Here is a 14,559-nt window from a genome sequence, read left to right as displayed (position 1 = left end):
CATGGATATTCAAATATTTTGTTTCTGCTCCTTGTTTCTTCCAAGAGTACACTAGTATAGCCATAACTAGTATTTCACATTGCTAAAAGTTTATTTTTTAAAGAAAAGTAAAATTTGTCTTTGTGTCCTGTCAGCTTTAGAAATAATAATAAAATTTTTAAAAAGAGTCAAAATTAATATAAAAAATGTGTTCTGACTTCTTTCTAGATCTTTACCTGCATGACATATACTGCTTTATTAAAGTGGCATATGTCTGTATGTTAGGATACATAAACAAAACCAAACTTTGGTTATACAATGGTGACAACAGTAAGTCTGATCATACCGCTGATCTTCTGTAGCCTTATAATTCAGTGTGCTTCTAAAACATCTAACTTGGATTTAGCAGTTTTCATTTCAGCTTTTGCAAGCTGCATCTGATAGACTGTTGTAATCCCGAACTACTGTAGTACAAAAAGGTCTAAATTTCAGATTTTCTACTACAAATTAGCTGCTTATTGTGCTCACAGGCAAATCTATAAGGCACATTTCAAAATACTCCCAAGCAAGCTTCTTGTATTCTAGTGTAGCTACTTAACTGTAGACAGTTTAGAGGGAACTCAAATTGCTAGTAAGATTCGTTCCAGTTTCTTTGAGAGCAAACCTCTGCAATTTAAACTCAAAGCTTCTGAATATCATGAAATGTGCTTTAAAATGTCATGAAGCTAACTTAAAGAAAATGCTCACAAAACTTTTTGTAATGCATCATCATAGTTTCTTTCCTCTTGCCTTCTGATGTTGGCACATGCACGTATTCCACTACTACTACTTTCAGTAAATATGATATTTAAGTAAATGCCACCATTAATTTTTTTTTTGGTTTTGTTGTTTTTTAATACCCATGAAGTTAGACACATACTTGGATTGGGGGTGGAGTGGGGTGGGTGGGCGTGGTGGGGAAGGGAGCCCTGGTTCCCACACAACTCTATGATTCTAGTATCTGGCACTTTCAGAAAAGAAGCGAGTTTCTGAAAAAGCTATAGTATAAACTCCCTAGCTGTACTGGGCCTGGTTAAGATAGAGTTCATTTTCTTCAAAGCAACTCATATGTGTTAAAATTTTTAACCTAAACAGTACTGATAACACACCAATGCTCTAGCTTTTGCTTAAGTTTTTGCACAGCATCAAGGATTTCTCTCTTTCTCACGCTGCCTCCCCAGTGACTGGATTGGGGGTGTGCAGTAGTTTGGGAAGAGATACAACCAAGCAGATGAACCAAACTAACCAAAGAGATATTCCAAACCATATTACGTCATTGTCAGCAACAGAAAGGAAAAAGAGAGGGTTTGGGGAGGGTTAGCCATCTTTTCATCAGGAACTGGCTGGGCATGCATCTACCAATAGGAGGCAGTGAGTGATTGCTTTTGCATCACTTGGCTTGTTTTGTTTTGTTCACTCTTCTACTTACCCTTCACTTATAATATATATATATATAATATATAATATTTCTTATTATTATTACTACTACTACTACTACTACCGTTGCTGTTATTATTATTAATAATATTGACCTCAAAGTTTTCTTGCTTTCATTCTTTGTTTCCTCTGCCCCCATTCCACTGGGGATGGGGGCTGTGAGGAGTGAGTGAGTGGCTGTGCAGTGCTTATCTGCCTGCCAGGATTAACTCACAACACCAATGCATCCACACAGCACCTACTTCCTCCCCCTTAGCGCACTGATTCTGCCATTCTTCCCAGTCAATTTTATGTTCCACTACTAGCATTATTACAGTAAAAGAGAGAACTGTGGCCAATAAGAATGCTTGTTATTTTATACAGAATACCTCAAATACTCAGTGTATGCCAAAAAATAGCTCCACATAAAAGCACAGAGACTTCTTTTCATTGTATAGTAAAATGCCCAAATCAGGAAAAAAAAAATTGACTTATTGTTAGTCAGTCTCATAAGATTTGTACTGGAACATCATTTGCTGCCTTTGGTTTCTCACTGACTGGAAGGGGGGAAGACAAAGCTTTTCAAGTTTCCTAATTAACAATTTTTTACAGACCTCCATGAGGTCAGTTAATTCCTACTTAATGAACAAAACAAATGCAAAGAAAGACAGAAAAATCTTTGGTGCTGAAAAACTGCCTAACATAACCAAAATGTAGACAATTCTTGACTGTTAGAAATAAAGCAAAGAATCCCAGAACTATTACTGTTATCATTTTGCTAAAATACATACATACCTTTCATTCCTGTACATGCTAGAAACATATCTGAAACATATATACTAAGAATAACCCTTTTTCAACTGCCATTTAGCTGTTTCTTACAGAAGTTAAAGAAGGAAGATGAAATAGCACACAGTTTTGCACTTAATGCACATAAAATAGTCTTCTGCTACCTTTCAGTTCTTTCTTAGCTAGGTATTTACATTTCAGGGCTTCTTTTAATAGAAACTATACACAGACAGTTTAAGCAAGTATTTCCCCATTATCATTAATTGGAATTCACCCTGTAAATAGGCTGTACTTTTGATAAGGGACTCACAAGTTTTTGTTATCCCCCATTCCAATTTTATTGACAAGAGTCCTGAACTGTGTAAAGATGCAGTCTTGCTCTGTTAACATAAAGATCCCCTCCTGACTGAAGAGCTGTAGAGGAGTGTTGACAACTGTTTCTTAGGCAGACAATGACACAAACCTAATTAAATCTTGTACAAATCTGATGCAAGTATTTCAGGTCTTTTAAATGGCACTTTAATTTAAAGAGACTTACCATTTTGGCTGCACCAAGGCTTAACTAACAAGTCTAGTGGGCTAGTCTTTTAATGTGGATAGCTCTCCTAGATGGGAAAGGCGTATGAAGAATAAACTTTATCTAACTTTTGGTAGACAGTTTTGCTGGTGAAACTCTTGTGCATCTTAGCTTAGGTGTTAAAGAGACAGGTGTACAGAGTTGTTTGGAAATCCAAATAAATGAAAAATAGTTTTGTGTGTGTGTGCACGCACACGTGTGCATTCGCTCTGGACACTGTAATTTCAATACAGTGCATGTAAAACCAGAATTACAGGGAGTAAATGAAACCTCCCAAAATTTGAACAAGAATACTTGTTCTACCTTTAATTTAGCAATCATGTGAAGATTCTTGCCATGTACTTAATGGTAATTCCCAATGACATTTCACAGTTTGCTTACATATGTTTTTTTGTTGACTTTTCAGCTACATAGGCAATGTGCTTATAGTAAGGTACTCTTCAGTTAACACAGTGCTTTATCTTTTCTCCCAGTACTCATTATAGTACAAAGAGACTGGTAAAATAGGTGGTTTCCTGTGTTGGTTTCAGCTAGGATGGAGTTAATTTCCTTCTCAGTGGCTAGTAGAGTGCTGGGGTTTGGCTCTGATGTGAGAACAATGTGTATAATGCACTGATGGTTTTGGTTGTTGCTGGGTGATGTTTATACCAAATCAAGCACCTCCCAGTTTCTTGGGCCCTGCCAGTGAGAGGGCTGGAGGGGCACAAGGAGCTGGGAGGGGACACAGCCAGGACAGCTGACCTGAACCAGCCAAAGAGGTATTCCATACCATGGGATGGCATGCTTGGTATATACACTTAGAGGGCTGGCTGGGGCCTGGGGATCATTGCTTAGGGACTGGCTGGGCTTCAGTCAGCGGGTGGTGAGTAGTTGTACTGTGCATCACTTGGTTTCCTTTCTCCCTTTTCCTTTGGATTTTATGCTTTCCCCCCACCCTTTGATTAAAACTGTTATTGCTGTTATTATAGTTCTTTCATTTTTATTCTGTTTCAATTATTAAATTGTTCTTTTCTCGGCCCTCAAGTTTCACCTTCCTTTCTGATTCTCCTGGTTTCTGAATCTCCTGATTCCTGACATCTCTCTGGGTGGGGTTGAGTGAGCAAGTGGCTGCATGGTGCTTGGTTGCCGGCTGGGGTTAAACAACAGTGTCATAGGTGTGTTAAGAAGTGAGATGAGAAAATCAGGGATAAAATTATTTTTATTAAATAACAACTGAAAAAATGTAGATCCACTTTTCAAATTTTTAGTGTACGCAAGACCTATCTGTTCACTTATAATAGGTATAATAGGTCTTGTAGGATTGTATAGCTTAGATGAAAAACCAGTATCAAATCACGTCTATATTAATTTTTTCCTACTTTCAAACTTTGCTTTTTATTGATAGATTTAGATGGACTTCAGCCTTATTTAAACATACAAACAAGATGGAACTCTTACTTGCATAGCATGTCTGTGCTGCACTGCAAACATAGTTTAGAGTGGTTGCATAATATTATATTATTATTATATATGCATATATATATTATATTTTGTCTGGGTTTTTTTCACTGTGGTGTGGAAACTGCAGTAGAATTTCAACTTAAAAAACTGAGGAACATTATGAGTTGTTGATAGACGTGGTTTCTGTTATTGTGAGGTATTCAGTGAGAAGAAAAGAAAAAAAAAAGAAAAAAGTGAGAAGCCACTTTTTTTTCCACTAATCTTCCTAGCTGCTGTTCCTTACCGTGGACACAAGACCGTTTGATCATACGTAAAGAATAGTTTCCATACCAGTAACAATATTTGTTATTTGCCCTTATAAATTAAATATGGGTTTCTTTCCTAAAAATGCTTAAAATAATAAATGTATCTTCACTGACAATGCAATCACATATTTTCAATAGGAGGTGGCCTTTGACAGAAGACTAATGCTGTGGTCTTATTTTTTTTTTTTTAATCTTTATGTGCTATTTATGCTACTGGGCCAGACCCTTCATGCAATTAATTCAACAACAGAAACTTGAATGCTGATACACAGAGACTCAATGGGATCCTGACTTGAGGGAAATAATATTTGAAAACAATAATTTCTAAGGTTAACAAAAATTGCAGAAATGAGAATCCTCAAAGTGCTTTTAATTCATGCTTTGAATCTGTCTAGATTCATGTTTCTAGCATGGCAATGAGGTACAAAAGATTTGCTGCTACATTTGTTCACAAATTTACACACTTGAGGGCACAGTCAACTAAATCTGACATAGATCGTTATCTGGAACATTATCTTGTTGCTACTTAAGAATATTCAAGTATCAAGTATATGAACTTCTGCAAATTGCTACACATTGCTTCTCAGTCAACTACTATGCAAGACAGTAAATCTTCTTTTCTATATGAAAATCAGTTTTTAATAATTATTATGATTACACTTTCAGCTGTAAAAATTTCAAGTGTCATACCCTGATACAGACAATAGGAAAATGCATACACACAGGAAATGGGGAAGATTTATTTGGTCTACAAATATACCATTCCAAACTGTGAAAGTACTAGATACAAAAATGCACCCTGGCATATATTAGAGGAAAGCTTTAAATGCTTCCTGACTTCTTAAAAAGTTTTGTGGGTTGAAATAAGCCCTCTAAACTTGTATGTAGTGCATATACTGCCATAGTTACTATTTAAAAAAAGAAAAATCTGGGAAAAATCATTGGTGATTGATCAGTTTAAGATAATTACAAGTTATGGGCTAAAGCAGGAGATTCTTCCTGGTATCTCGCATTTAACCCTAACTACTATGAAACACTAATTTACACATTCTATGCTTTTGTAATTTTCTTTCCATGTGTTGATGTTGTAGGAACAGGTATTTTAAATTTTGGTATTGAGGAATAACTACTACAAATAATTGGGGGATCTTTATCTACAAAGGATTTAAGAAATTCTCACTACGTGAACTTATTAATGAAGCCCCAGAGCATTTCCAAATAATATTATATTCAGAATTTATTTCCTTTTGCCTGATGACTTACCTTAAGCCTCGCCTCCAAAACCACTTCATGGTTAGATTTCCTCAGTTGAGAAAATAGTGCTGGACATAAACTTTTCCAGGTTACATCAACACTGCCTGTGTAATTAATCCATTTGATTATCAAGGCTGATATCACGCAATAAGCCTCCTCTAGTAAGAGGCAGTGCAGTGCTCATGTTACTGCACATACATAAGTAACAACCTATGCAAAACAGTATTAGCCTATGCAAAACTGATAGCTGCAAACACAGGTAGTTCTTCTAAATGATATTGCATATGTCATTATACATTCATAAGATTTACATACACTATTGTTCATATGCTCACACAATCAGCAACATTTTGGTGAGCCCAAAGGTGATTCTAGTTACAACATCCTTCTCTATAATGAGCGTAATGTGAAATTTTGTACATCCATTCCAATTTTCTGTAAAAAAGGTAACCTGTCAATCATATATTATTCAATGTATTCAGATATATGCACTCAATATAGTTGTGAGAGTTAGGTATAATTACGGAAAAACTAGCTTAGATTGAGTGTTAAGACTAATTAAACTAGGCTGAGTAGAAGCTCTGTTTCTTTGAGTGCTGAGTGCTGTTGGTTAATTTACAGAAGGAAAGCTGTTGAGACAGGTACTTGCAGTACACAATATTTCCTTTGGAGATGCTGAAAATTTCAAGCACACTGGAAAGAATATAAGTATTTTAAGAATCACTTTGGTGAATAAACATTGCATTTTGCTACATTCTGTTTACTTTTTAGGAAACATTAATGTGTAAAAATGTACAGTAAAATAAAGATCTATGTAGACATTTACATGAAAACCCTTGTCAGAGGTTCAAGATACCAAAGAGCTGCAGCTACAATGTTACAGTGTTAAAAGAACAGTGTAAAGCTTTAATCATAACTAGGATACTTTGGTCTTCACAGATCCTTTCTAGTCTATTTGAATTTAAATATTGTATAAGAATCTTCCCCAAGGATGTTTTTGAATAGAACAAGTACATATAGCATGAGACACTGACTGCACTTGAATTCAAGTTTCCTCTGTCACATTTTAAAGTGGGCACTGCAAATCTCCAGAACTATTCAAAACATTTTAACAGATTTCCCATCAACTAATGCTACTATAATATATATATATAAAAATCAAAGAACACTATATATGTTTTTAATTTGCTTTTCTCTGTCCTTTTACCCCATGCAGGTTTGCATTCATTTTTTAAATTGTTTTCAGTTCTCCCTTGTCTCCCGAAGAGGATGACAATTTTATTAATTACGATGTACTAATCATAATTTTAGTAGAAAACAAAAGATTGCTTATTTTTGTGATTGTGAGCTCATGTTATTTTTTCCCTTTCCAAAGGAAGAAGAGACGCCCAGGAGCATAGGTCTCTGTTGACTTTGTGGTGCAAGAGGTACACTGAGAATATTTCATCATGAGCTTTCAAGGACTAATCTCCTTTGGTGAAGGTTCAGGGTGGCAACAAAATTACCAGCCTGAACTTTTATTATGTGACACTAGACTAGGGAAAGCTTTATTTGTGGCAGAAGAGTAAAGAAAGGAAAAATGGTGCAGTTCCTCAATTCCTGCTAGTGATGAATGGAGATGGTGATAATGCAGCTCTACTTATGTGTCTGATATAGCCACAGCAGCTGCTCTATTTCTGGCTATTAATTTATTCTCCATGTTTAAAAGTGACCTTGCAATCATCCTTCTTAATTAGTCTTATTTTAACGAATGTGCTGTATTCTGTAGAAGTTGATGTTGCTGACCTTGTATTGTCAAAGAGGTTTCTGCATGGCCCATGACTTAGCTGGCCTGTGACTTGGAACCTGTGCTTAAATGGAAACACACTGACTCAGCAAGGCAGAAAAGAGAAAGACAAAGAAGGTTGTTTTTCTAAAAAATTAGTTTTATATATATTTTTTTTTCCTCTGTATTTTGTAATATCTTTCCGCTTCTTTGCATCTGTTTCTGGAATCATTTTTCATTAGGCAGAGAATGGACCCAGCAAGAACCTAATGAACTCCAGGAGCAAATTACACTCTTTAGCACAGGCTTTCACTTACAATGCTAAGCTTTTGTGTTCCTCCATTCTTCTAAATACTGAAGTAAAACATTTTCTTAATGCCATGAAAACAAGTCCTGGCACTACATCTTTTGATAAGGAAATCAAAAGTAGAAAAAAGACAGTTAATTTCAGAGAGGCTGTGCAACTAGAAAAATGCCTGTGTATGGATGTGAAAACATCCTCACAGAATGAAGACTACTGACTATATTTTATGTGTGATGTGATAATGACTAGCACTGTAATTTGGCCTTCTCAGGATCCTATTGAAAAAGCTAGTCTAATAACAAGGCAGGTGATTCAGGTGATGGCCATGAAGGTGGGAGTGGCCTGGAACAAAAGAAAAAATTTCCCTGGGACAGCGGGGAGAAAAGGACCTTGATGTAACTGTCATATCTCAAATACCATGAGGCTAGAGAAAGTGCAGAGTACCCCCACAGAGCACAGAGTTAGTAAAGAATGTCCAGAATATTTAATTTTATTCCAAAGCAGAATGCAAACATTCAAAAACAAATCAGGATTACCATTCTTCTGTCTGTTCCCTTGTGAGTTCTTTCAGTCATGAAGTAAATCATGGAGCTAGAGCCTTTTTTTAAGAAGACTTTACACCCAACTTCACAGGATGATCTCTTTCAAAATAATGTGACTGATGACAGTAAATAGATTCAGAGCTGTAGTCAGAATACTAATGAATATTCTGATTATGTGGAACATGGGCTAAAAGGGTCTGTATCACGATCTTCCGTTTATGAGTTACATTGTTGGCCATTTGACTTTTTTCCTGTTTGCATACTTAATAACTATGAAAAAAGTGTCAACATCAGGTTTATTTTGCATGCATGCTAAATAAGTCATTTTACTGGATATTTCTCAATGATTTGTGAATCTGCTTTTGTACAGAAGTGAAAGAATTCAAGGCAACAGAAAGTAATTTTCTTTGGATAGATTGCTAAAATATTTGCCTGTCAAACAGTGTAACAGTAAGATGAAAAAAGACCTGAAAATCAGAAAACTGCTATGACCTTTTATAAAATTAATATATTTAATATACAGTGATTTTGGGGGACTTCTAGAGCCTAAAATCTTCTACAAAATGCTCAGAATATTTAACAAATATCTTCCCATTTTTATGACTGGAAATTGTGTGCATAAATCTTTGAAAATAAAGTGTTTAAGCTTTGAGGTATCATATATCTTTGCAGAATTTGTGGCAGGAGTAAAGGATGACCTTTCTACTGAAAGTGTATGGTAAATGGCTGTGAAAATAGGAAAAAAATATTAAGAAAATTGGCCTTTTCAGACGTAAATGATTTAGATAATTTTGAAAATCCCAGCTTAGTTTAAGAATAAACTTTTCCATTATGTACTGCTAAAAATCTGTTTGATGTTTTACTGCAGACTGACTAGAAGATATTTTTAAACATTAAAAACGCATTGATTTTTCATCAGTTTCTCATATAAAGTTAATCTTCATGATGTGTTAAATCCTCCTTGTATTAATAAAAAACAAACAATACCAGAAAAGAAACAGAGCCCTGACTCTCTAGTTTAATTACTGAAATGTTTGATTTTTAATGCCTCGGTGCTTTTCCTTTGTACTTAACCAAATGTAAGATTACCGCTTCATGAAGTGCAGAATTTAAATTCTACTTGTTTTTTGCCCTGAAGTGTGGAAGATGATACTTTAAAATCAGGGTTGCTACCATCATCCTTAAATATTTGTTTTCATCTTAGCATACTATTAGAAAAAATATCCAAGTAGCAAGCCATTTGTCAGTTTGTGGTTGAAGCATCAATTTTATAGATGCCTATTAAATATTTTGTCCTTATGTGTGTCTTGGCTACAATAAACTTCTTGTAAAAGTCTGAAAATATTTGTGGTTATTTGCAGAAGTCAGAATTGCAGCAAACTTATGGTATTTAGCATAAGAAACAATTTCTGTCAACTACCTTTTAAGATATAGTATTTTAAAAATAAATCAATGTAAAAAGATTTGGGAAAATTATTAGATTTTTATAGGACCACAAAAACCATGTGGTGTGCTCCCTCTTTTGTTTTTTCTGAGCTCCAATCGACAAATAAACAAAAGACATTTTTTAGTTTGTGTAGCCCATTCTGTAATGATCTGTCAAGCTGTTGATTAGAGCTGGTTTTGTATAATAAGGTTTTCTGTGCACCAGGAAATAGAAATGTGCATTGTTGTCAAATAAAACAGAGTCAATTTTGGCACTATTCAAAAAGGCAAAGAAAGATAAATGCTTGCCAAACAGGAAAGTGTAAAACTGGCAGGCTTGGATGGTGTGGAAGATACTTTTCTTCAAGCTTTTGAGAGGGTAGCATAAGCACAGTGAATAAACATGAATTTAAACTTCAGAAAATGCTTAACAGCATCCTTTTGAGGGAAGAAGCCTTTAAAAACTTCATGATATAGAACCAGCTCTGTCTGATAACTGATATTACAGTAGTTGTGTTAATTACTTAGTGAATAATATGTATTGGTTTTGCCTAAATGGAATGCAAAAAACCGCTAAATCAGAAATTAAGATGGACATCCTGTGTTTAACTCATTTGTATTTTCCAAACAAAGAGAACATTATATTCTCATTGTCTGTTGGTGGTGTCTAGGCAGAATAAACCCAGATCCTGCTAAAATAAAAAAAGTGTGATTAGCTATGCATTTTCTGAATTCAGCAGCTATAGGCAGAATAAACCCAGATCCTACTAAAATAAAAAAAAGTGTGATTAGCTATGCATTTTCTGAATTCAGCAGCTAAAACAAGACCTCAGAATTATTGTAATGTTCTATTAGATATCATAATCTGCCTGTCATATCAGAAGAAGCCTTTACTAGTGTAAAGAGTATTAGTTTAAAAAAAAAAAAAAAGACAGTCTGCTTTCCAGCCCCTTCAGGAATAAGCTAGTGAAGAGTTTTTGTAGGCACGGGATGAAAGAGCTTTTCTGTATTCTATTTTATTTCAAACTCACTAAAACAAAGCATTTATCTTTCCTTCCTCACATTTCTTCTGTTACATAAGGGGTATATTCTGACTGGTGACATTACAGTGTGTTTTACAAAGCCTGGAAAGGGAGACGAAGGATACAGTACTACTCAAACAGAAAGAAGAGAGTGGTGGTGGTGTTTCCCCCAAGAAAAAAATTATAAGGCCTCTAGTATTTAAGCTGAGACCTGAATTATATGTACGAGTATTTTTTTGTCATGAATGTTAATTGTTGTGGGCAATATTTTTGAGTCTGAAAAATTATTTTCTTTCTTTTTCTTAATGCATGCAAGGAAAATAGGTTTCTTTCTCCCTCCTCTGCTCCTCTGTGAAGTTGAGCAACATAACACTTCCTTTCTTGCATGTAAATGAAACGTTAATATTAATCCCCTGGTGTTTTGATGCCTGGAGGCATATTTTCAGCTTTCACTACTTCATCTAGTGTTGTATTGTAAGTAATTGACTGTGGCAAGAAGTCAATGCTCATGCTGCAGAAAGACAATGGCACCACTGTTGCAAATGCTTTGCCTTTCAGATTAGTTTTTAATATTTGATTAAAATAACATTGTAATGAGAAAAATATGGAAAAGTAGCTTTTTTTACTGTAATAGCTACAGTCAGAAAATTACATATAAGATTCCCAAACACTTTCCATCCATTTATTATGTGAGCAGGAGATCAATACCATCAAGCGTTTTTGGCTCATTTTTCTCTGGTAATCACTCTTCCCACATCTCTCAAGCCCATGAATTTCAAGGCAGGGATTGGGGAAACCAAGTCCTTCCCATCATGAAAGAAAATCACATTCAAGACCACCTGAAGAACCTGAACATACAGAAGTCTGTGGGAGCCAACAAGATGCATCCCAGGGTCCTGAGGGAACAGGCAGATGCAGTTGCTAAGCCACTGTCTATCATATTTTAAAAGTCAAGGCTGTTAGGCAAAGTGCCCAGTAAATGGAGAAAAGGGAACATTGTACTCATTTTTAAAAGGGGAAGGGCCCTGGGAATTCCGTCCTCCAGCCTCATCTCCATGGCTGTTATGTTCATGGAGCAAGACACCTGGAAAACACGTTGAAACATAAGGAAGAAAAGAGGCTGGTTAGAGACAGCCAATTTTGCTTCACCAAGGGCAATTCATGCCTGACTGATCTAGTGGTCATCTATGATAGAGTGATTGCTTCAGTGGACAGCAGAAGAGCAACTGATGTCATCTACTTGACTTCCATAAGGCCTTTGATTTGGTCCCAAACACCATTCTTGCCAATAATTTGCAGAGATACAGGTTTGATAGATGGATTGTTAGATGAATAAGGAACATCCAAGGAGTTGCAGTCAATGACTGCAAGGATATGAGTTAATGATTATGAGGAAACATTAAGGAATCAGGGCTGAAGAGTCGACATTAACTATTGGTAAGATTGTGTTCAGACTCTTAGACCAACACAGCTTCCTCTGGGTCTTCCAGTGCTGAGAGATGAGCAGAAAGAAAACGTTCCTCAAAATACTGGTAATTCTCTGAGACTGAACCAAGTCCAGAAGCATATGTGTGCACTTTGGATGTTGGACTCTTGTCAACATCTTAAAGCATGCTTAAATCAGATAAGGCACACAGAAATTTTATTAGCAAATATCTTAGATTCTACAAAACAAGTGGAAAATGAAGATCTTCAGAAGCTGGAGGAGATCAGTAAAACACAGGAAACAGATCAGTTACACTTCCTCCATATCCTTCTGCCACATATCAGATTTTCATTTCAAAACTTCGAGGTGCCAAAAATTCTCAAATTGTTGCATTTTAAAAATATTGTAAACATATTGATAAATTTAACTTTTCCTCTTAGACTTTCTTTAAGAAGAGGAATAGTCCTTTTTGTTTGTTTGATTTTAAGTAGTTTACTTTTAATTGGATATGAGGCAGAACGTAATAATGAAATATTCAGGACAGTTAATAAGGTAAACAAACATTGAAGACTAAGACGTTAAAATAGGAGGTATTGTCAGTTATGCCTAACTAATTCAATGTCATTTAATCTATCATGTCCTCTTAAAATTAATATGGCATAGGTAATATACTCAACCCATAAGTCTTGACACCTTTTGAATGTTCCCATGCATGTTATGGATTCTAAAGAAAAAGTAGTCTATTAAAATTAATCAAAAGAGCAACAGAGACTGAACTCACACAAAAACATTCTACAGGTTGTGCAAAGTTTTCTGAGCTAGAGCAAATATACCAGTGGGCAAAGACTACAGTTCAAGTTTCTCAATGAATGGCATGTGCTTAGCAAAAATCTACAGAACCAGCAGACCATATTTGTAGAAATGTCACCTTTGTAACTGTACATGAAGAGTACAAACTAGGCATAACCTCGATACTTCATGTCAAAAAATTCTCCTCCTCCTTAGGTAAAAATCTCAGGAAGTGTATTTCTAAGAATTAGACCTACCATACTTTCCACAAAATTTTTCACTATATGCTCTGTATTTTCTGTCAACATTTGTGATTTCCCAGTATTTTCTACACAGAATGGGACAATTGTTTGTCCATTTTGCTAATTTTTACTTATATCTCTTTTCTGTCCTATCTCATATTCACAACTCATTCCAAATTAATACTATGTGTGAATTTTACCAGTGCCTGTTAATTTCTGCACAAAAATAATTTAAGATTTTAAACAGAGTTAAACTTGACACCAAATCTTCCCTTTCTGTTTCTTCCAACAATTGACAGATTAGACTATTTCAGTCTCTGGTCATTGTAATGTTATATTCTTTGGTCTTTGGCTGGCCTATGGAATGAATGGAGTACTTTGTGAATTCAGTGAAGCTTAAATTAGGGAATCCTTGCAATAAGCTTAATTCCTTACAGAGCAACTACTTAAAAAGTATATCTGCAAGACAGGAGAAAACTGAGAAACTGGGACTACTTTGAAGAAGTCAGGTGATTTTGCTTTTTAAAAGATGGATGAAAATATTATAGTTATGATTATTTTCAAATTAAAAGACTAGAACCTGGAGGGTAACTAAATCCAGAAAACCAAAAGGAAACCACAGAAGTAATCACCACAGAGCTAGCATGGACAAAATGGCTGGAGAAGAAATTTCCAGGCACAACAGATACACCAATCACTTTAAGCAAAACCCAGATATCAGGTATGTCTAATGGATTAAATTAAAATGTATGTACATGGTCAATGCTGAAACCAATGTTTATTGGAATAAACCTGACATCACAGATTTTTCAGTATTAAACAACTTACTGGAATGATAAAAAGGCTTTCTTTACCGCACTTTTATTTTCTCATTTCTTCACCCAAATTTGATGGATCTTTTAATGCAAGATAACTTGCCTCTGCCTTCACTGCTCCCTCCCAATTTATGCTACTAGAAGGTACTTAAAAGAAGCTGTTGGTCTGATGGTTACCTTTCTCTTATACTAGTTTTTCACAGTATAAATGACTTCGGTAAAAAAGAACATGATGTATCGTAGGGAGCAAAGGGAGCAAATGTATTACTCTTCTTCTAGCCTAACGAAACACTTTTGATAGAAGTTGAATTCAATAGATATTACTCTTTTCCTAATTCACGAATGTCAGAAAATGTTCCATTCATAAAGGCTAACAAGGTGCCTATGCTGACACAGTAACCTGGAAGGCCCCTTTTTTTCTAAGGCAAAA

This window comes from Falco biarmicus, chromosome Z, assembly GCF_023638135.1.
Source record: "Falco biarmicus isolate bFalBia1 chromosome Z, bFalBia1.pri, whole genome shotgun sequence".
In the NCBI taxonomy this organism is placed as follows: Eukaryota; Metazoa; Chordata; class Aves; order Falconiformes; family Falconidae; genus Falco; species Falco biarmicus.
This window is presented reverse-complemented; position numbering follows the sequence as displayed.